This window comes from Leptopilina heterotoma, unplaced genomic scaffold, assembly GCF_015476425.1.
Source record: "Leptopilina heterotoma isolate Lh14 unplaced genomic scaffold, ASM1547642v1 Lhet_99, whole genome shotgun sequence".
In the NCBI taxonomy this organism is placed as follows: Eukaryota; Metazoa; Arthropoda; class Insecta; order Hymenoptera; family Figitidae; genus Leptopilina; species Leptopilina heterotoma.
Window position 1 is genome coordinate 1,292,540 of NW_025111206.1, and position 23,946 is coordinate 1,316,485.

General features: G+C 19.9%; 1 protein-coding gene across 9 annotated transcripts in view; it reads right to left on the minus strand.

Annotated features, from left to right (window-relative positions):
• LOC122512482 (transient receptor potential-gamma protein) overlaps nucleotides 1-23,946 on the minus strand; it is a 227,031-nt gene that overhangs the window by 149,326 nt on the left and 53,759 nt on the right. For 7 of the 9 annotated variants that reach the window (XM_043628340.1, XM_043628337.1, XM_043628335.1 and 4 more), the window contains exon 1: nucleotides 19,825-20,058. The exons of the other annotated variants lie outside the window; for them this stretch is intronic. The gene's annotated coding sequence lies outside the window, so the exon portion shown is untranslated. Of the gene's footprint in view, nucleotides 1-19,824; nucleotides 20,059-23,946 lie in introns of those variants that run through there. 9 annotated transcript variants of the gene reach the window in all.

The following is a 23,946-nucleotide window of genomic DNA, read 5'->3' on the forward strand; positions in this document are numbered from 1 at the left end:
ATTCTTAAACACCTAAATAAACAGAAAATTTGTGAAGAAAAAAATTTTTAAAGAAGAAGATTGTAAAAGGAAAATTCGTATAGAAAAAATGGAAATTTGTGAAGGAGAAAATTGAAGAAAAGAAAATAAAAATAAAAAAAAAGGAAATCCGTTAAGAAAAATATTATAGAAAGGAAATTCGAATAGAAGAAAATTAATTAAAGAATAACATTATAAAAGAAAAATTTGTAAAGAAGAAAATTATAGAAAGGAAATTCGTAAAGAAAAAAAAGTTTAAAAAGAAAATTCGTAAATACCTAAATAAACAGAAAATTTGTAAAGAAAAAAATTTAGAAAAAGAAAAAATTCTTTTATAAAAAAAATTTTTAAAGAAGAAAATTATGAAAGGAAAATTTGTATAGAGAAAAAGGAAATTTGTAAAGGAGAAAATTAAAGAAAAGAAAATATAGATTAAAAAACAGGGAAATTTATAAAAAAAAAGATTATATAGAAAGGAAATTCGAATAGAAGAAAATTAATTAAAGAATAACATTATAAAAAAATCGTTAAGAGGAAAACAAAGAAGAAAATAGTAAAGAAGAAAATTAAAAGGAAATTCGTAAAAAAAATTATAGAAAGAAAATTTGTAAAGAGGAAAATTATAGAAAGGAAATTCGTAAAGAGGAGAATAAAAAGGAAATTCGTAAAAAAGAAAATTATAAAATGAAATTTCGTAAATAAAAAAATAAAAGCAAGAAAAAAAATTTGTAAAGAAGAAAATTATAAAAAAAGAATTCCACCAACAACAAAAGAATTCAACTTTTTTACACCAGTTAAAAAAAACTAATTAAATTTAAATTTTAAAATCAATAAAATTTTCTTCCCATTCGAGAACAATGCAAAGGCAAAAAAAAATTATAAATTTCAAAGTCCCTACTAGAAAAAAAAAACAAAAGAGACTATTTTTCCTGATTTTTCAAAAGAATCGAACTTATTTGCACAGTTGCCGTTGTTGAATTCGTCTCTTTCACAATTTTTCCAAGGACCACGACTATCGATGTTGAATCGTGTGCAAAAGAAGAACCATAGTACTAAAGTAAATTATTACTTTTCTCGTAAAATGAAAAAAAATATATACACTTCGGTCCGCCTCCGAATTGTCTCACCTTCAGTGACTCTTGAAATTATATTATAAAAGTCACGTTTCAAGTTGAAAAAGAAAAGAGAAAAAGTTGTTTGAGTAAGCAAAAACTCATTGGCGTTTATATACAACCATCGCAATGATTCCTCGGAGGAAAAATGAATTGCCACACTTACCCTAACTCACTTTTTTTTAACCTTTCATTTATTACTTTTCTTTAAAAAGAAAAAAAAGAGAGAGAGAGAGAAAGATGGCGAAAAATAAACACCAACAAGACGTCACAAAACCGTATGAAATGGACTTTTCTATTTAATTCCCTCGCTAAAAAAAATTCAATTAACTCTCGTAAAGAATTCGTGAAAAATAATTTTCATAAGGCACATTCAAAGAGAATTGAAAAAATTGCAGTAAATTATTAGTTAATAAAGAGAAAGAGAGACAGAGAGAGATTTTTCATCTCTAAATGTAGAAAAATTTTCCTTACTTTAATTTTTGTTTACTTTTATATGATTTATATTTATTTAGTTTTATTTACTTCCTTATTATTTATTTTTCATATATCAATTTTCTTTCTTTTTTTTATTTAATTTAATTTTCATATTTTAATTTTTATTTATTTTTTTTTTACTCGTCATTTTTTGAATTTTAATGTTTTTTTTATTTTTTATTTATTATCATTTATTTATTTCATTCACTTTTATTTATTTATTAATTTATTTATTTATATTTAAAAAAACCAATTAAATTTTCACAAAATTAAAAATATATTGAAAGAAAAATACAAAAAAGAAATTTATACTTTACGTGACCAAAATTAAAATATTTTTCCCTTAGCAGCTTTATGTGAAAATTTTTATTTATTCATTGCTTTTAAAAATTTTAACACTAAATTTTATTATTAATCGTAACCAAAAACCACAACAATTTTATATAAACGCGAAATTTTTTTTTTAAATGAGGGAAAAAATGAATTTTCCACAGGGGAAATGAGAAAAATAATGGAAAACCATTATTGACATTTAATTTTTGAAGGTTGTAAAAAGTTGTAAAGTTAATTTCGAAAGCAGCTGTATTGTATTCTATAAAGTTTTAACTGTTAAAAGCTATTTTCGCGCGTTTAAACGTTCAATTTTCTTTGTGCACATTTTCATTAAAGACCGAATACAATAAGCTGTTAATTTTGCATATAAATACAACAGAAGTAAATGGACATACTCTGAAAATTATTTTCTAATAATTAAATTCGAATATTTACAAATTAAAATTTTCCCACAATTAATAAATAAATGGAAATAAATAAATAAACAAACAAATTAATTTATCATTAAAAAATTATTTTCAATTTTAAAAAATAAATAAACAGATAAATAAATATTTCATTACAAAATTATTTTTTATTATATTTTTTTATTATTTTATTATTATTATTAGGTAAATAGATTTGTTATTTTTTACTGACATTACCTAAGATATTTTTTTCTTTGAATATTTTACTTTTACATTTGCTACTGTAAGACGAAACACTTCATTTAATGTTTATAAATTTTTTTTCCCCTCTTCTCTTAACAATTTAAAGGACTCATTATCTATTTCCCATTGTTTCGTGAACAACTTGAAAATAAACAATGGCTGATTTAAAAATAAAAAAAAACTATACGACAAGAAATATAAGAGCATAATTAAAAAGTAACTTTTTACAATCGGAAAATACTAATCAACGGGGGAAAAATAGGTCACACTCGACTATAGTACGTCTTTTTAAATTAACAAAAAAAAAAGAGGAGGAGAGAAAAAAATTATTAGGATGCAAAAATAATATTGAACAAGAACAGCAATTATTTGTCATTTACGGTAAATTGGAAAAAAAGTTTAGAAATTCGACGAAAATGTTTTTTTGTTTTATTAAAAAATGATATTAATAAAAATTAAACTAAATTCTGATTTAAATTTTTAATAAGTTTAATTTTTAATTAGTCGAATTTTTATTCAAATGAATATTTATTCCACTGAATTTTTATTTAATAAAACGTTTAAATTGACAAATTTTTATTCAACTCAATTTTTATTATAAGTGTATTTTTAATTAGTTGAATTTTAATCTGACAACATATTATTTAACTAAATTTTTTTGTAACTGCATTTTTATTCAAATAAATTTTTTTGTAACTAAATTTTGAATCAGTCGAATTTTCAATTAAATCAATTTTTATTTAACAGAATTTTTATTCAAATTATTTTTTATTATTATATTTTTTTATATTATATTATATTAAATTTCACGAAAGAATTCAATTTTTCTTCATTAGTTATAAAATATTTCAAAAAAATTCAATTATTTTCTAAAATTTTAATAAATTCTTGAAAAAAATACAATTATATTTATGAATAGTGCAATTCTTTGCAAAAATTAAATTATTTTCAAAAAAAATTTCACGAAAGAATTGAATTTTATAAAATCTTTGCAAAAATTTAATTATTATTTTCAAACAAATTTCACGAAGGAATTAAATTTTTTTTTTATTTATTATAAAATATTTCAAAAAAATTTCACAAAAGAATTACATTTTATAAAATCTTTTCAAAAATTCAATTGTTTTTAAACAAATTTCCACGAAAGAATTAAATTTTTCTTCATTTGTTATAAAATATCTCAAAAAAATTCAATTATTTTCTAAAATTGTAATAAATCCTTCGAAAAAATTCAATTATATTTATAAATACCTAGTACAATTCTTTGAAAAAATTATATTAAAAAAAAAAATGACCTAATTTTTTGGTAACTGAATTTTTAATTAGTTGAATTTTTCATTAGTTGAATTTTTTAATCAGTTGAATTTTTATTCAACTCAATTTTTATTTAACAAAATGTGTAAGTAGTCGGATTTTTATTAAAGTCAATTTTTATTTAACTGAATTTTCATTCAACTTATTATTGTTGTAACTGAATTTTTCATTAGTTGAATTTTTAATTTTTTAATCAGTCGAATTTTTATTCAACTCAATTTTTTTTGTAACTAAATTTTTAATTAGTTTAATTTTCAAAAGGTCGAATTTTTATTCAACTCAATTTTTATTTAACAAAATGTTTAAGTAGTCGGATTTTTATTCAACTAAATTTTTATTTAACCGAATTTATATTTAACTTATTTTTTTTTTTGTAACTGAATTTTTAATTAGATGAATTTTAATCAGTCAACTTTTGTTACAACTCAATTTTTATTAAACTGAATTTTTATTCAACTCAATTTTTTTTAACAAAATGTTTAAGTAGTCGGATTTTTATTCAACTAAATTTTTATTTAACCGAATTTATATTTAACTTATTTTTTTTTTGTAACTGAATTTTTAATTAGATGAATTTTAATCAGTCAACTTTTGTTACAACTCAATTTTTATTAAACTGAATTTTTATTCAACTCAATTTTTTTTGTATCTGAACTTTTAATTAGTTCAAAATTTTAATCATTTGAATTTTTATTTAACTCAACTTTTTTTTAAACTAAATTTTTAATTAGTTGAATTTTTAATCTGTAGAATTTTTATTTAACTGAATTTTCATTCAACTTTTTTTCTTTTGTAATTTATTTTTTTTAATAACTGAATTTTTCATTAGTTGAATTTTTAATTTTTTAATCAGTCGAATTTTTATTCAACTCAATTTTTTTTGTAACTAAATTTTTAATTAGTTTAATTTTCAAAAGGTCGAATTTTTATTCAACTCAATTTTTATTTAACAAAATGTTTAAGTAGTCGGATTTTTATTCAACTAAATTTTTATTTAACCGAATTTATATTTAACTTATTTTTTTTTTTGTAACTGAATTTTTAATTAGATGAATTTTAATCAGTCAACTTTTGTTACAACTCAATTTTTATTAAACTGAATTTTTATTCAACTCAATTTTTTTTAACAAAATGTTTAAGTAGTCGGATTTTTATTCAACTAAATTTTTATTTAACCGAATTTATATTTAACTTATTTTTTTTTTGTAACTGAATTTTTAATTAGATGAATTTTAATCAGTCAACTTTTGTTACAACTCAATTTTTATTAAACTGAATTTTTATTCAACTCAATTTTTTTTGTATCTGAACTTTTAATTAGTTCAAAATTTTAATCATTTGAATTTTTATTTAACTCAACTTTTTTTTAAACTAAATTTTTAATTAGTTGAATTTTTAATCTGTAGAATTTTTATTTAACTGAATTTTCATTCAACTTTTTTTCTTTTGTAATTTATTTTTTTTAATAACTGAATTTTTCATTAGTTGAATTTTTAATTTTTTAATCAGTCGAATTTTTATTCAACTCAATTTTTTTTGTAACTAAATTTTTAATTAGTTTAATTTTCAAAAGGTCGAATTTTTATTCAACTCAATTTTTATTTAACAAAATGTTTAAGTAGTCGGATTTTTATTCAACTAAATTTTTATTTAACCGAATTTATATTTAACTTATTTTTTTTTTGTAACTGAATTTTTAATTAGATGAATTTTAATCAGTCAACTTTTGTTACAACTCAATTTTTATTAAACTGAATTTTTATTCAACTCAATTTTTTTTAACAAAATGTTTAAGTAGTCGGATTTTTATTCAACTAAATTTTTATTTAACCGAATTTATATTTAACTTATTTTTTTTTTTGTAACTGAATTTTTAATTAGATGAATTTTAATCAGTCAACTTTTGTTACAACTCAATTTTTATTAAACTGAATTTTTATTCAACTCAATTTTTTTTAACAAAATGTTTAAGTAGTCGGATTTTTATTCAACTAAATTTTTATTTAACCGAATTTATATTTAACTTATTTTTTTTTTGTAACTGAATTTTTAATTAGATGAATTTTAATCAGTCAACTTTTGTTACAACTCAATTTTTATTAAACTGAATTTTTATTCCACTCAATTTTTTTTGTATCTGAACTTTTAATTAGTTCAAAATTTTAATCATTTGAATTTTTATTTAACTCAACTTTTTTTTAAACTAAATTTTTAATTAGTTGAATTTTTAATCTGTAGAATTTTTATTTAACTGAATTTTCATTCGACTTTCTTTTGTAATTTATTTTTTTTAATAACTGAATTTTTCATTAGTTGAATTGTTAATGATTTAATCAGCAGAATTTTTATTCAACTCAATTTTTATTTAACTGAATTTTTATTCAACTTATTTTTTTTGTAACTGAATTTTTAATTAGTTGAGTTTTTTATTAGTTGAATTTTTAAAAGGTCGAATTTTTATTCAACTCAATTTTTTATAACTGATTTTTTATTTAACTAAATTTTGAATCTGTCGAATTGTTATTCAACTCAATTTTTATTTAACTGAATGTTCAATCAGTCGGATTTTTATTTAACTCAATTTAGATTCAAGTGAATTTTTATTCAACTTAATTTTTTTTGCAACTGAATTTTTAATTAGTCAAATTTTTATTCAACTCAATTTTTGTTCAACTTTCCCTGAAATAGAAAATTTCCTCTCAATAGAAATTTTGAAAATAACAATTCTATTAAACGAAAATTCCACTCCCTTAAAATGAAGAAAATTATCTTATCCCAAGGAAAATTTTGTCATTTTTTTCTCTCTTGCTTACATGAATTTTTTATCTTTAGAAAAATTCCAGATTTTTCAAGTGCAGTTATAGTTAATGCAAAAGGTTACTTTGAATTCTTCCTTCATGTGGAAACATCCTTCTCTCTCTCTCTCTCTCCTTTTCTCTCCATCTCTTTATATGTATATATAAGCAAGAGCCTGGAGACCATTTTCAACTTTTTCTTTTCCGCTTTTACGTTGAACCCATTTCCGGATTCCGTTTTTTTTTTTTTTTTTTTTTTTATTTTATCTTAAAGAATGTAAAAGTACCTGGCATTGGGACGAGGTTAAGAGAAGAAGGCAAAAGATGTAGATAGTAAACGGGATGAGGGAATCAATGGATCTCGGCGTCGCACTGGTGGAAAAAGAGGGAGAGTGAAAGAGAGAGAGAGGGAGAGAGAAAGACAGAATTCGCTCGGGGAATGCGTCGCGACGCCTTGGAAGTTTTGTGTTGGACGTCAACGACGTCAACGTACGCGAGGGCTCACAGGATGCGTGCTGGCATCGAATAAGATGGAAAATGAACGAGACACATAACCCCCGGTATATATAGTGGTAGAATAGAAATAAAAAGTCTAATATCTCTAGAGAAATACCAGAAAGCTTTATATTTGAAGAACCCAGTTTTCATTGTGGGAAAATTTATCATCTTAGAATAGAAGAAAAAAATAAAAAGCCAGAAGAAGACGAGTAAAAAAAAATAAAGAAAGAACCACTGTACAATTCGCGAGGGAAAAAAGTCACCAAAAAACTGCCGGTTAAACACTATCTTAATATTTTTTTTCTCTCTTTCTTTCTCTCTCTTTCGATTATTGAAATTTTTCATGTTTTTTTTTTTTAAGAAACAGTTATTTTATTTAATAAAGTTGTATTAAAATTTAATCAACATTCTTAATATTTGATATAATTATAGAATTATACTAAATTTCACGTTTTTCTAAATTTTAGTATTTTTTATATCAAAAGTTCGGTTTGTCGCATTTTTTTCGCAAAATACTTTAACAAAATTTAATATTTATTCTCTCTCCGAGTAATATTAATAGATACTAATATTAATTAAGAAATCATTAAAAATAAATTGATCTTTTTGATAAATCATCAACTGTGAAGAAAAAAAATTAATAATTAATTATTTTTTTAGAAAAAAAGGTTAATTATTATTTTTTTAGTAAAAAATATTAATTATTTTTTTAGCAAAAATATTAATTATTATCTTTTTAGGAAAAAATGTTTATTATTTTTTTTTGTTTCGCAATTATTTTTTCAATTTTTTTTACAGAAAAATAAGCACTTGGTTAAAAAAAGACTTTTGGAGAAATAGAACAAAAAAAAATTCAAGAGAATGTAAAAAACACAATAAAAGGTAAAAATATTAAGAGGAAAAATGGAACTTTTGATAACTTGAAGAGTTATTGAAAAGAAACTCTTGACGTTCAACTTTTATTAACCTCGGTCTACGATTCCTATATAATCCTCTCATCAAAAATAATAAAACAATTAAAAACTGAAAATTTAAAAGAGTAGTTAATTTTTATATAAATGTAAACTATACTTTTTATTTAAAAAAAAGCAATTTATAATTATACTATACTTTTTATTTTAAAAAAAATCAATTTCTAATTCTTATTTATAACTATAACTAGCAAATTTTTATTTTCAATTGTGAATTTTTGAATAATTTCAAATTCAAACTTTAAAGAAATTCAATTTTTAACTAATTTACTGATTAATTATTCTTGTTTATTAATTTTAAAAATTTTAATAAAATTCTTTGCAAAAATTCAATTATTTTCATAAATATAATAACATTCTTCGTAAGAATTCAATTATTTTTATAAATAATAAAATTTCTTGCAAAAATGCAATTATTTTCAAAGAAATTTCCCTTATGTGTTATAAAATATTTCAAAAAAATTCAATTATTTTCTAAAATTTTAATAAATTCTTCGAAAAATTTTTAATTCTATTTATAAACAGTAAAATTCTTTGAAAAATTTACAATTTTAAGAAAATGTCATGAAAGAATTCAATTTTTTTTTAAATTTGTTGAAAATGTTCAATTATTTTCTAAAATTGTAATAATTCCTTCGAAACAATTCAATTATATTTTTAAATACCTAGTTAAATTCTTTGCAAAAATTCAATTATTTTCAAAAAGATTTCACGAAAGAATTAAATTTTTATAAAATCTTTGCAAAAATTCAATTATTTTCAAAAAAAAATTTCACGGAAAAATTAAATTTTTTTCTTAATTCGTTATAAAATTCTTCGCAAAAATTCAATTTTTTTCATAAATAATAACATTCTTAGTAAAAATTCAATTATTTTTATAAATATTAAAAATTGTTACAAAAATTCAATTATTTTCTAAAAAATTTCACGAAAGAATTAAATTTTATAAAATCTTTGCAAAAATTCAATTATTTTCAAACAAATTTTACGAAAGAATTCAATTTTTTCTTCAATTGCTATAAAATATTTCAAAAAAATTTAATTATTTTCTAAAATTTTAATAAATGCTTTGAAAAAATTCAATTATATTTATAAATACCTACTAAAATTCTTTGCAAAAATTCAATTATTTTTAAAAAAAATGTCACGAAAGAATTAAATTTTTTTCTTAATTTGTTATAAAATTTTTCAATAGAATTTAGAATAGAATTTTTTTTTCAATAGAAAATTTTAATAAAATTTAATAAATAAATGTATAATTTCAATTATTGACAAACACGATTATTTTAAAAAATTGAAAGAAATTGTTCATAAAATTCAATTATTTTCAAAATTTTTAGTTAAAAATATTAAAGAAACTCCTTTAAAAAATTCATAGAAATTACATTTTAAAATTTATAATATTAATACCTAACAATGATAATAATAAAGATAATAATAATAATCATGAAAATAAATAAAATAATATTAAAATAATCATTACAATGATAATATAATAATGATGATGATAATAATAATATTTTTTTACGCCTTCTATAATAAATTTCCAACTGTTACAATAAATTTTCGAACAATAAATAACATTGAAATAAAAAATTTAATTTTTCTCCAAAAAAAAGATCATTAAAATTTATCAGAAAAAAAAACTAGATATGGTCTACTTTTGCATTGTCAGTGCATTGAATGGACGACCAATTCATATGTATTCGCTTGGCAATCTAGATTGAAGAGGCTATTTTTGAAATAGCCTCGAAATGGAAACATTAAAAAAAGTGGATGTCCGTATATATACATATATATAACATCTGGTGGCGAATATAATCGTTAAACTGTCGAAAATCGCAATAATTCATCAAAAATGTCGATTTTCGATTATAATATACCCCGCAACAATATAATAATAACTCTTCATTTATAAATGACAAGAAATTTTTTAATAAATATAAATCACTTGATTTTTTACAGATTTTTCATTTTTGTGATTTTTCATATTTTTTCATATTTTTTTTTATTTTTTACATTTTCTTTTCAAATTGTCTCATATTAAACGCCAAGAGAATAAAGAATTTGTTTAATTAAATTATATCAAAAAATTGATTTTTTAATTTTTTATTCACTATAGATAAAAAGATATTTTTTTTAAATTAAATTTTGAAATAGAATTTTAATAAGAAATTTACAATGTTTTTTTATTTATTAGTATTTTTTATTTAGTAGGTATTTATTATTTAATTTACTATTTTTATTTAGTTGATAATAAATAATATTCTTTGATTTAAAAAAAATTGTTCTTAATTCAATTATTTTAATTATAATTATTTTTGCAATTGTTCTTATTAATTATTTTATTACTATTCTTACTAAACAAATTTTTATTAAAAAAAAAATATTCAAAGAAAAAATTTTTTTTAAATCAGTAAGGCATAAAATATTGCTAACTCTTTATTTAATTATTTTAATTATAATTATTATTAATTACAATTAATTGATTATAATTATAGTTCTAGTAATAATAATTATTATAATTATAATTCTAGTAATAATAATTATTATAATTATAATTCTAGTAATAATAATTATTATAATTGAAATTCTAGCAATAATGATTATTATATAATTATTCTGATTATAATTATTCATACAATTATTTAGTTTAAAAATTTTTTTAAATTTCAACTTCTAACTTTCGGAAATATGTAATCGAAAATATTGAAAATAATTGAATTGTAATTATAATAAAAAAATTCTGAGAATTAGTTTATTCGAAAAATATTTTAATATTATTTTTAAAACCTAATTCTCATTAATTTGCATTTTTTTTTAAATTTTGTAGGTACTTGGAGATTTTTCATTACTAGCTCCTCCGACGGCCGCAAGCGGCCGTCTACGGTGCTAGTTTTTATATGTCCATTGTCCAAGTCCATTATTATTTCATTAATAATAATATTCAAATTTTTTCAGTTAATAATTTGCTTATTTATATTTGAAATGTTGACGTTTCTTTTGACAATGCAAAATAAGATTTATTATGAGTACTTTCTCTTAACAAAAATAAAATTTATATATTCGCGCTCTTTTTAAATAACATACGACTGCAGCGCAACCTTCACATGTACAAACAATTTTAAAAACACCCTTCTATTAAGATTTTACATTCTCATTGCCCATTCTTTACTTCGATACTTTTCGATACATTCGACCTTTCCACTCCATGTCTTTTTTAAGAAAGGAAAATTATTGGAGAATTCAATTATTTCCAAACTTATCAATTAAAATTCTTCAAAAGTATTTTTTTCAAAAATTTTATAAAATACGTGAAAAAATGATTTATTTTCAATAAAATTTTTTTTTTGAAATTTTAATTATTAAAAATCTTTTTAATTGTATATTTCAAAAATTTGATAATCTTTTGAAAATCAGTAAAAAAATAGAAGTAAAATAATAATTAATAATCAATAAAATATTGTTGAAATTGAATTCAATTTTTTATCAAATTAAAAGCAGATTTAGTGAAAGTGAGAAAAATTAAGAAGAAATTTAATAAAAGCCAAAGGATTTTGAAGCTTTTCACAGTTATTAGAGAGAGTGAGAGACAGAGAGACAGAGAGAAAGAGAGGGAGAGAGAATTGTGAGTGGACGGACTAATTGAATCAGTATACATTTTACTATATGGTTGCTGGCAGTATTCGCTTTTGTACCAAAGGACGTATGATCCGGAAAATAAATATTACGATCCTTTATATAGTCATATGTTCAAACATAATTTTGAATTTTGCCAGTCATATCTCTCACTCTCTCTCTCTCTCTCGTATAAAATATAGCGGGGAGATTACAAATAGAGACATATTGCCACTGCGGGGAAATTTGACTGATTTGGGGCGTTCGTTTTTCCTTTCACTGTCATATAAACACTCGGTGGCTGTAAAAAATCTAAACTAACAAACTAACGTCCGAGAATAGTTCTCTAAAGCTATAATCGCAGTTAAACCTCAAGTTCTATTTGCAATTTATACGAAAAACCACAAATTAGTTTCAATTGCCCGCAGTACACGTATATAAAACGATTTCAAAAACACGAATTTTAATTCTAATTTTCAATTATAATTTATAATTCTACTTTAATTATAATTACATTAAATACAATATATTTAAAAAAAAATTAATAAATATTTTGTTATATTTCACAAAATAAATAGGTATAGAAATTATTAACTATAATAATCTTCGTATTTCATTCTTTCATTCTGTCTATCTCTTTTGGGTATACTTTTGTTTTTTTGGTTTTTTTTTCTTTAAAAAATATTGTTTGAAAAATCGAAGATATGCAGACGTATTTTTTCATGATTTATAATAAAAAAATATTTGAAATTAGAAAATATAAAAAAATAATGATTAACAAATAAATTTTGTTTATTATATGCTTTTTTCTATGACAATTTTCGTTTGACTGATCTAAATTACGCAAATTTTTCTCCTTTCTATTTATAAAAAATAAAAAATTGTTAATTTTTAAAAAAATTATTAATTAAGAATAATAGAAAATATTTTATGCATAATTTATATTTCTCAATAACAATATTGTTCAGAAACTCATTCTGTTTTTTAGGAAAAGAAACATTACATATTCTATTCTATTTGTCAATTACAAATTTTAATTAAAAATGAAATTGAAACTTTTTACATTTTTAGAAAATAAAGGAAAAAATTTAACATTAAAAAAAATGTTCTGTTACATTTATTTACGAATTTCTTTAATTGTAAAATTATTCCAAAACTTCAATAACTTTTTTTTTATTTTATTATTATTTTGTATTTTTTTAATTTTTATTTTATTATTTTTCCATAGAAATTAAAAATTTCAAAAATTCCAAATTCAAACTTTTTTTTTAAATAAAACAACTTATAAAACTATTTTTATAAAACATGAAGAAATTGATTGCTCCGAGTCGAAGACTCGGAGTGATCGATTTCTTCATGTTTTAAAATAATTAAAAATGACCGAGTGATAAAATCATTGTTTCATATTATAAGCATATTATTACAATAACTTTTTCAAAATCATTTTCATCATTTCAAATCAATTATTATTTTCTACAATTTTGAATGATTTTTTACGAAAATAATTGAATTCCGCAAAAATAAATTTTTATTATTTATAAAAATAATTGGATTATTGCGAAGGAATTTATAAAAAATTTGTAAACAATTGAATTCCTGGGAAATTTTTATTATTTATAAAAATAATTAAATGTTTACGTACTATTTTTGGAAATTTGAAATTGATTTTTGAAAATAATTGAACTTTGGGGAAGAATTTTGTTATTTATAAAGATAATTGGGATTTTGACGAGAATTTTTTTTTAATTTGAACGATAATTGAATTTTATGAAAAGAATTTTAATACTCTTGAAAATAATTAAGTTTTTGCAATTATTTGTAATTTTTCCAAAATTAGAGTTTTTTTTATAAATATTGTTTGACAAATCGAAAATATACAGGTATTTTTTTATGATTTATAATAAAATAATAATATTACATATTAGAAAATTTAAAATAAATTATGATTAACAAATAAAAAAATTTTATAATAATTAAAAATGCCAGAGTTAATAAAATCATTATTTTATATTATAAGAAAATTGTTACTGTAACTTCTTAAAAATTATTTTCATATTCTATTATTATATAAAATTTAAACTAAAATTCATTTTCAAATCAATTTTTATTAGAAAATTCTACAAGAATTTAATTATTTAAATACAAAAGTAAATTATTTATTGAATAATTGAATGTTTCTTAAAATTAATTATTAATTATTCTTGTTTATTAATTTCAAAATTTTTAATAAAATTCTTCGCAAAAATTCAATTATTTTCCTAAATAATAACATTCTCCGTAAGAATTCAATTATTTTTATAAATAATAAAATTTCTTGCAAAAATTCAATTATTTTCAAAAAAAATTTCACGAAAGAACTTTTTTTTCTGACTTCGTTATAAAATCTTTGCAAAAATTCTCATAAAGAATTTTATTAACAAATATTTAAATAATTGAATTCTTTTGCCAAATTTTAATAAATTTTTTAGAATAGTTACATTTTTCAAGCAATTTGATTAAAATTGGATTAAAAATAATTGAAATTCTGCGATGAGTTTTATTATTTCTGAAAATAATTAAATGTTTGTGTAGAATTTTATTAAAATTGTTTTTAAATAATTGAATTCTTTTGGGTAATTTTATTAAATTAGTAGATATTGAAAGTCATTGAAATGAGGAAAATTTTTGAAAATAATTGAATTTTGAAGAAGAATTTTTATATTTATAAAGATTATAATTGGGATTTTGTGGATTTTTTTTTGTAAATTTTGAACATAATTGAATTTTGTGATAAGAATTTTATTACTTTTGAAAATTATTGAATTTCAGTAAACATTTGTAATTTCTTCAAAATTCAATTTTTTTTGGTGTTTTTAACTAAAATTCTTCTATAAATCCATTATTGTAAATAATTAATTAAATACATATTGACAAATTTAACTATAATTTGAGAAGATTTTGAATTATTAAAATTTTTTCAAAAATCTAAGTTCATTAAAATTTCTAATTAAATTCATTCAACATTGAAATTTTATAAAATTTCAAATTAATTAAATAAATGAAATAAATTAAATAAATTAAATAAATTATAATAAATAATTATAATTAATTTAATAATAAAAAATAATATAAAATTAATTTAATTTCTTTCTTCATTACTTTTTATTAATCCTCTTTATTAATTTAAATTCCTTCTTTATAGCAAACACTCAAAACTAGTTTTTCCTTGCGTGAATTTATTTTTCATAGTTATTTTTAACAGTTTTTTTTTATTATTTTATTATTTTATTGCTTTTTTCATTTTTTTTTCTCTACTCAATGTCTAATTTTTTTGTATACAATGCAGATTCATAATTTTTTTTACTTTCCAGTACACGTCCCTTGAGTTTTAAATTAATTTCTATATCCACTTCAATTCTTGTTAATTACTTCACACACTGTGTTGGAGTTTACGTGCGTTTGACACACGATGCTCCCGCATATACAAAACATTAGAATGTTCTAATTAGTAAATAAAGCCTGAAATTTATCGTAACGCGATCCCCTCGAGTTGATATTTATATATATATGTGTGTACGACAACTTTTATTAATTATTTTTATCAATTTTTAGTATTTATTCCTTCTAATAATAAATAATAATAATGTTAATAAATAATAATTTTATAATATATAATATTATTTATTTTTTTATCTTCCTGTTTGTCCATTTCTCATTTTCTTTTTTTTATCAATTCTCAAAATTAGAAACAAAATATTAAATAATTTCAAAAATACTTTTTTCAGAAAATAATTTTTAAATTAAAATTTTTTTTTTATTTTCAAATACCTATTATTTTGTACTTGTTGCACTTTTATCGAATTTTTTGATACTTTTTTTTGCACTTTTCTGTACTTTTTGTATTTTTTTAATTCTCTTTGTACTCTTCTCGTATTTTTTTAATACTTATTTGTACTGTTTTGTATTTTTTTTTTATTTTCTCATTTTCGTCAAAATTTTCGTAAACTTATTTTCTCCTTGTTTTTGTGAGTAAAGAAAGAAGAAAAAGAAGAAGAAGAAGAATAGTGACAAGTTATTTCCAAATATTGATTTTACTCTGTAGTATGAAAAGTAGGGATAGACATTAATTTTAATAAATTGTGGCAAATGTTTCTGAAGATGAAACTGATAAATATTCTGATCACGATTTATTAGATTGCCAAGCTCTTCTATAACATGGAGTTAATCAGACCTCAATATCTGCTTTGGTCCTTCTAATACTTTTTCTTCTTCTTTTTTTTTTCTCTTTCCTTTAATAAAATCTATTGACTCGACACTTTTTTGCTTCAACATTAAAGGCAACTAGTTCGTGTATAACGACCAGATTTTATTTTAGGCACAACATTTTCAATTCAAATCCTAATTTATTGGACTTTTATTCAAATTTAATTAATTTCGGAAATTTTTTCTTTTCCTCCCCAGGGAAAAGTGTAAAGTAAATTGATAATAATTACAGCATTGTAAAATTAATTTTCTTATTTTCTTTTCGAAATTTGTTTTTTAATTAGACGCAGTGAATATTAAATTTAGTTTTATTTTTATTTAAACAAAATATTTATCAACATTTATTTTATTATAATCACTCAATTTAAATTACTTTTTTTTTCTTTTCGAAATTTGTTTTTTTAATTAGACTCAGTAAATATTAAATTAAGTTTTATTTTTATTAAACAATTTGTAATTTATCAATGTTTATTTTATTACCTATAATCAATCAATTTAAATTACTTTTTTTTTCTTTTCGAAATTTGTTTTTTAATAATTTAAACACTGAGTGAATATTTATTAACTTTAGTTTTAATTTTATTTAAACAATTTTTAATTCATTAATATTTATTTTATTTTCACGTAAATTTTAATAGATAAATTTAATTAAATATTTAAATATAAATTTTTCCCACCTGGTAATAATTTTCTTACTCACTTTTTCTCAATTCACAATTTTCCCCTCTACATTTTTACACTCAAAAGCCTAATTAATTCAAAATGAAACATTTTTTTCAGCTTTACAAAATTAGTCATAGTTTCAAGTATACACTAATTATCTACCTTGTTACTCAGAGATAGTAATTTAAGAGAGGGGGGGGGGGTGAGAAAAAAAAACTTTTCGATTACATATATATAGAGAAATATATATTTTACAGGAGCGGTAAAAGTTGTGTTAATTTTCAGGACTTTTCACTTTACTGAATACAAGTGAATTCTCGTGGAAATTCGAACTTTGAACTGTCAGATGCATTTCTGTCTGTTTGAAACTTGCGATGAAAAAAAAAGAGAAAAGTTTTTTATCAGTGCTGCTAATAGTCAAAAGTTTTTTTTCTCTTTTTTTTTTTTTTTTATTTCTCAACGATAGGGATTATAATAAAAAAAAAACTGTAATGTGTTGTAATATAGAGGTAAAAAAAAATTGTTGAGTTGAGAACATTACTCGATCATTTGAAAAACTTGGAAAAAATAAAGTACATCAATTCATGAGAGTGGAAAAAAAAAACCGCGTTTACAAATAAAAATTGTCACCGACATCTGTTATTTGGTTCTCTGCTGCTTTTCGTATTTTCATATTTATAATATTCTAAGGGTTTTTCGCTTCGATGAAAATGTAAATCGAGAGACCATCTCTACCACCATAAATATTATTCAACAGGGAATATATTTTTATATCAACATGCTTGATGTATAATAATGAATAAGTGACATTTCACTCTTTGAAAAAAAATTTTTCACGAGGAAAAAACTATGAAAAAAATTTTCTTTTACCAAAATAACAATTTTAACATATTTTTTGTTTTTACTATTTTAACCAATTTTTTATTTTTACTATTTTAACCTATTTTTTATTTTACCTATTTTTTTGAAACAATTATTTTTTTGAAACATGTTCATTACCACTCGAATTGGACCAATTAAAATTAGAATCTATATTTTATAAAATAATTTTTTTTATTTATTTTTTTATTTTTATATTTGGTATTTTTATTATTCTTGTTTTTATTTTTTTTATTATTTTCATTTCATATTTATTTATTACTGAAAATTTATATAAATGCAGTATAAAGTACTTCAAAAAAGTAACATTTAAAAAAAATTATTTACTGAAATTATATAAGCATTAAAAAAGAGTTTTAAATGAATTAAAATAATTACAAGTGTAAAGATATTAAAAATGAATTTAAAAATAATAAAAACGACTGCAAAAAAGAAGTAGACAAAAATATGAAAAATAAATTAAAACCTAAAAAAGAAGCTAAATAAATTATAAACTTTGAAAATACCAAAAAATGAAAAATAAATAAAAATGCAAAAAAATGAATTAAAGAATTAAAAATAGAAAGAAATAGACTAAGAATTCAAATAAATGAACTAGAGATACAAAAAAATGAAAAAAATATTAAAAATTAAGAAAATTATTTATTTACTTACTTTAAAACATACAATAATATAAAAATAAAAGAAAATAAAATAATAAATGAACTGAAAATACGAAAAGTAAATTGAAAAGACCAACAAAAATAGTGATTTGTAAATACAAAAGTACAAATTTAAAAAATCAACAGAAAAGTGAACTGAAAATACAAAAAAAAATGAATTGCAAAAAGAAAAAATAAACTAAAAATACCAACAAAAAAAGTGAATTAAAAATACAGAAGGATGAATTGGAAACATTAAGAAATATTAAAAAATAATAGAAATTAAAAAAAATAATAAACAATAAGAAAATAAATAAATTAAGCTTAAAAAACAAAAAAATTAAAATTCAATGAAAATAAAAACAATTAACTAAAGTAGAAAAGTGAATAAAATACATAAGTACATGAATGCAAAAAATAAAAAATTGAACTGAAAATACAAAAGAAATGAATACATTTAATAAAAATAAATAAAAAAAAAATAATTTTATTTTTTTGTTAAAAAATAAAAAATACAATAATAGAAAAATATAAATAAAAAAAGAAAAAAAGAAAAAGAATACAAAAAGTCGAATTGAAAATAAAAACAAATATAAATTAAAAATACTAAATAAAAAAGTTAATCGAAAATTCAAATAAATAAATTAAAAATACCAACAAAAGAAGTGAATTAAAAACACAAAAAAATGAATTCCGAATATAAAAATGAACTAAAATACAAAGAAATGAACTAAAATACAAAGAAATAAACTAAAAGTACAAGAAAATGAATTGAAAATACAAAACTGAATTAAAATAAAGAAATGAACTGAAAATACAAAAAAAAAATTGAAAATTCTAAAAAAGAATTGAAAATACAAAAAAATAAACTGAAAATAAAAAAGAACTAAAAATAGAAAGAAAAAGTAACTAAAAATAAATAAAACAAAAAAATGAGGTAAAAAATAATAAAAATAAGTAAAAATAAGGAAGAATAAAAAAACGAAATTAAAATAAGGGAATAAAATTAACATAAAATAATAAGTAGAAGTAATACAAATAAATAAATATATAAACTTGATCGGATGAAGCAATAACAAATAAATTTTATACGAGGGTGACGAAAAAAAGAATAAACAATTCTTTTTCGATCAAAAAAAAAAAAAAAAAAAAAGATAAATAAAGGGAATTAAGAGTGAAAATTTAAAATAAAAAAAGTCTATTTCACATTTAACTATTTTGAAACGTGTAGGTTCACCCAGATGAAACGTAATTCAATTCTAATCGTTTCCCGATAAAGGATCAAACGTTGCGGTATAATAATTAAAAACCGTGAATAATGGTCCGAACATGTTTCAACGAAATAAAAGAAATAAAAGAACAAACAATGGTGAAGATTGTTCTCCAGCAAAAAATATTTTCAAAAAAAAAAAAACAAAATTATTAAAAATGTAAATACAGTCAACTCTCGATAAAATGAATTCTTGGTTTCTTGGAAAAATTTCGCTACTCAAAATATTCAATAAAAAAAAAAAACCCCCTCGGAATTTGGATTTTTTTCCATGAACCTAGTGATTCAATTTATCGAGAGTCGAATTAATGTGAGTTAATTCGTTGAAATAAAAAATTAATACCTTGACTTTCCGACATTTCCTGGCAGCAATTGATCTTGACTGTCGTCTGATTGCCTCCAGAGGAAACGACAATCTTCTTTAGTTTTCGGAGGTGGCACCTCCACTGATATCCACCAGACACTCGCAGTAGCACCCCGAGATAAATCTCTCTCGAACTCACCTATATATATACACACCAAATCACAGTTTATAAATTTTTCCCTATTTCAATTTTGTTTTTTTTATTTAATTCAAAAAAATACATTCTTCGATTTTAATAATTTTTTTATTAAAAATATTTTATGAAAAGAAGATTAATTTTGGGAAAAAAGAATTTTTTTACACTGGTAGTGTAATTTATTTTGTGGAATTAATTATGAAAAAATTTTGGTGGAAAAAAATTTTTTTTTGATGATTGTAGAGGGAAAAACGTGCATTTAGAGGAACGAAAAAATGCATTTAAAGAGAAATGGAGACGAAACGCACGCGGCGCAGCCTGGGCGGTAACTGAGCTTTTGAAGACGTTCCGACGCTCAGCATCGCTTCCCAACCCCACACACACACTCTCTCTCTCTCTCTGTCTCTCTTTGAATTTGCTCTCACGAACTCGAGCTCGCGTTCTCGATTTGAGATTTTCATTGTTTTCTTTTTTCTTCATATTCCTCGAATTCAAATAAACACCCACACAATTAAGATTTTTTGATTGAATTTTCCAATAGAAATTTTGACTGTTAAATAAATAGTGAAATATTGAAATTGAAGAGAAATAGAAACATTTATTTGTATTTAAATGAAGGAGTTATTTTTTATGTTTAAATAAAAGAATTTTTTTTAATTAAATAAAAGAATTATTTTTAATTAAATAAAAGAATTATTTTGTATTCAAACAAAATTATTCTGTATTTAAATAAATTGATTATTTTGAATTTAAATAAACAAATCAAATTTCATTAAAAATTAATTAAAGAAATTATGAATTGAATATTAAAATTATAAGTTAACCAATAAAAATTACAAATAATTGCAAAATGCAAATTAAAAAATTAAATTATTTTTGGCAAGTGAGATGGCTCAGTGGCTTCACTACTGGACGAGCAACAGTAAAGGGCAAGGGTTCGTTTCTTCGCGACTGGGAATTTTTTCTACTACGAATTAAATTCTAAACTAATTTAAAAAATTAAATAGAAATAATTGAAGAATATATTAAAAAGTTAATTGAATAATATTTGAATTTAATTTAATAATAAAATTCTGTAAATAATTGAAAAATATGTATTAAATAGTTAATTTAATAATTAAATAATGCATTGAATAATTGAAAAACGTATTAAATAGTTACTTCAATAGTTGAATAATCAATTAAATAAATTCAAAACAAAAAATGAATTAAATAATTAAAAACAAGAAATGAATTAAAAAATTAAAAAATGTGTTAATTAAATAAATAATAAATTTAATAAATGTTTAGATAATTTAAATAATTAAACAATGGATTGAATAATTGAAAACTGTATTAATTAGTCCATTATTCAATATTCATTACTCAATAGTTGAATAAATAATGAATTAAGAATTAAAAAATGTAAAAAATAGTAAGTAAATTTAAAAATTAAATAATAGTAAATAAATAATTAAATAAATAACTAAATAATTTCTCAAATAATTTTCATAATTAAAAAATGCATCGAATAACAGAAAAATGTAAGTACTAAATAGTTAATTTAATTATTAAATAATGAAACATTCCTTTAGAAGTAACCTGCGCAATAAAAATAAAATAAAAAGCCCTAAGTAATAAAATAAACAAATAGTAATTTTACTTATTATTAAATTCTAAATAGATTATAATTGTAAAATTTTCATAAAAATTCCTCCAACTTTGGAATTCAGTATAATTTTGAAAAATATGAGTAGAAAGAATGTTTAGTAAAGTGGAGAATTATATTGACGAAAGTGGACTTTTATTTAAATTTAAAAATAAATGAAGTACTTGGAGTGTGTTTTTAATTACATTATTCGATTTACGTTGAATAAATTGGATGAAAGTTTAAATTATATTTTCAATTTTCTTCTTCAACTTGAAGAGTGTAATTAAATTTTTTTTCACAAGTTGAGAGTAGATTTTATAAAAAAAAAATCTTTTCTACGGATATTTCATGGAAAATATCTTCCATACAAATAGCATTAAGTCTTGTCTGTAATTCTTTATCTTTTCAGTAAAATAAATTCTTATTAATTAAGTTATGAAAAAATATTTTAAATATTTTCATTTTGTTAAACATCGGTTTTTCATTATTTTGCAATAAATTTTTCTATAATTAGTTTTTGAATTACAACATTATAAATTATTATTATTATTTGTGACGCAAAAAATTAAATTAAATTTTACAATTCAGAATTTTTTTGAATTAATTATTGAATCATTTTGAATTTAAATAATTAGATAATAATTTGTTTAACTTTCTATTATTAGTTAATAAAATTATATAATTATAACTTTTTATCACATAAAATAACAATAATATTAAATTGTAAATTTGGGAATTGATATTCAACTAAATTAATAAATAATAATAACACTCTTTATTATTATTTATTCTTTTTAATTAATTTACTTTTTTATCATTTTTTTAAACATTTTAGCTCTTTGAATTAATTAATCTGTCATCTTGTACTATAAATTATTTTATAACATAATTTTCTTAACACACTTTTGTTTTAATAGGATTTGTTGAAAATTTAATAACCCTGTCATCAAAGGAGAAAGAAGAAAAAAATTCCGATCAATTTGAATTGCTCGTCAAATGTCGTCTAATTACATATGTGTCTTGTTTACGGCAATAATTAATATCTTCGTGGATAGTTATATTTGATACCAGGGTTTCAAATCGTCTACATGAGTTTACCACACAGTTTCGCTAGAATCTCATGAAGGTAATTTAATATTACAGTTTAATTATTAGAACAAACAATCAAAACTTACAAAAAGATGTTTTAATAAATTAATTTTGCAAATAATAATTTCCACTATCTGTTTTTTTTATTATAATTTTTAACAGTGTTTGAATTAAAAATGAAATTAAAATAAAAATTAAAATAAAAATTAAATTTAAAATTAAAAAAAAAATATTAACAAACAACAAAAGTTATAATTAATCATTTTATTTTACAAACTTTCATATGTTATTGTAAATGAAAATTTATAAATTCTATAAAATTAATTAAACCATTTCAAATACGTAATAATTTAAATCAATTATATTCTTGATAAGTTTTAGCTATTTGAGGGTGGCTTTTTGTATAAATATATATACATGTTTCCTGCATCACACTTTTCATTTAAAATTTTCTTATCGCCTCGAGCAAAATTTCTTTGAGTAATAAAATAAGTTTTCCTATTTTCAAAAGTGACGCTAAATAAGAAAGTAACAAAGCATTCTCCTAGAAAATCGAGAAATAATTTTAATATTGGGTTAAAAATTGTATCTTTAAAAGTATTTTCAAATAACTTTTCACTACTTTTCTCATGAAAATATTGCAATTCAACTTTCATCTCATTAAAAAAAATATTTGCCATTATTATTACAATCGCAATGATAATTTATTTATAATAACAATAATAATAATAATAATAATAATAATAATAATAATAATAATAATAATAATAATAATAATAATAATAATAATAATAATAATAATAATAATAATAATAATAATAATAATAATAATAATAATAATAATAATAATAATAATAATAATAATAATTAATTAAGTTATTTCAATGATTATAATTATTAAATAATTATTAATGATTGAAAAAATAAATGGTAGTAATTATTATAATAACAATTATTTCACCAAAAAAATTTATTTGAACCAATAATTTCAGTATTTGAAGCAAATATAATTTCATTGACTCAAATAAATTTTTTTAGTGTTCTTTAATTATAATTTTATCAGTAAATAATTGCTAAACAATTGAGGGAATTATTAAAATTTTTTTTTTACTAATTATTATCAGTAATTATTATTGTTTATAATAATTATTATAAAATAACAATGATTTCTTTAATTGTTATTTTAATACTAATAATTATTAAACAATTGAGAGAATTATTCAAAATTATTTTTTTAATACTAAAT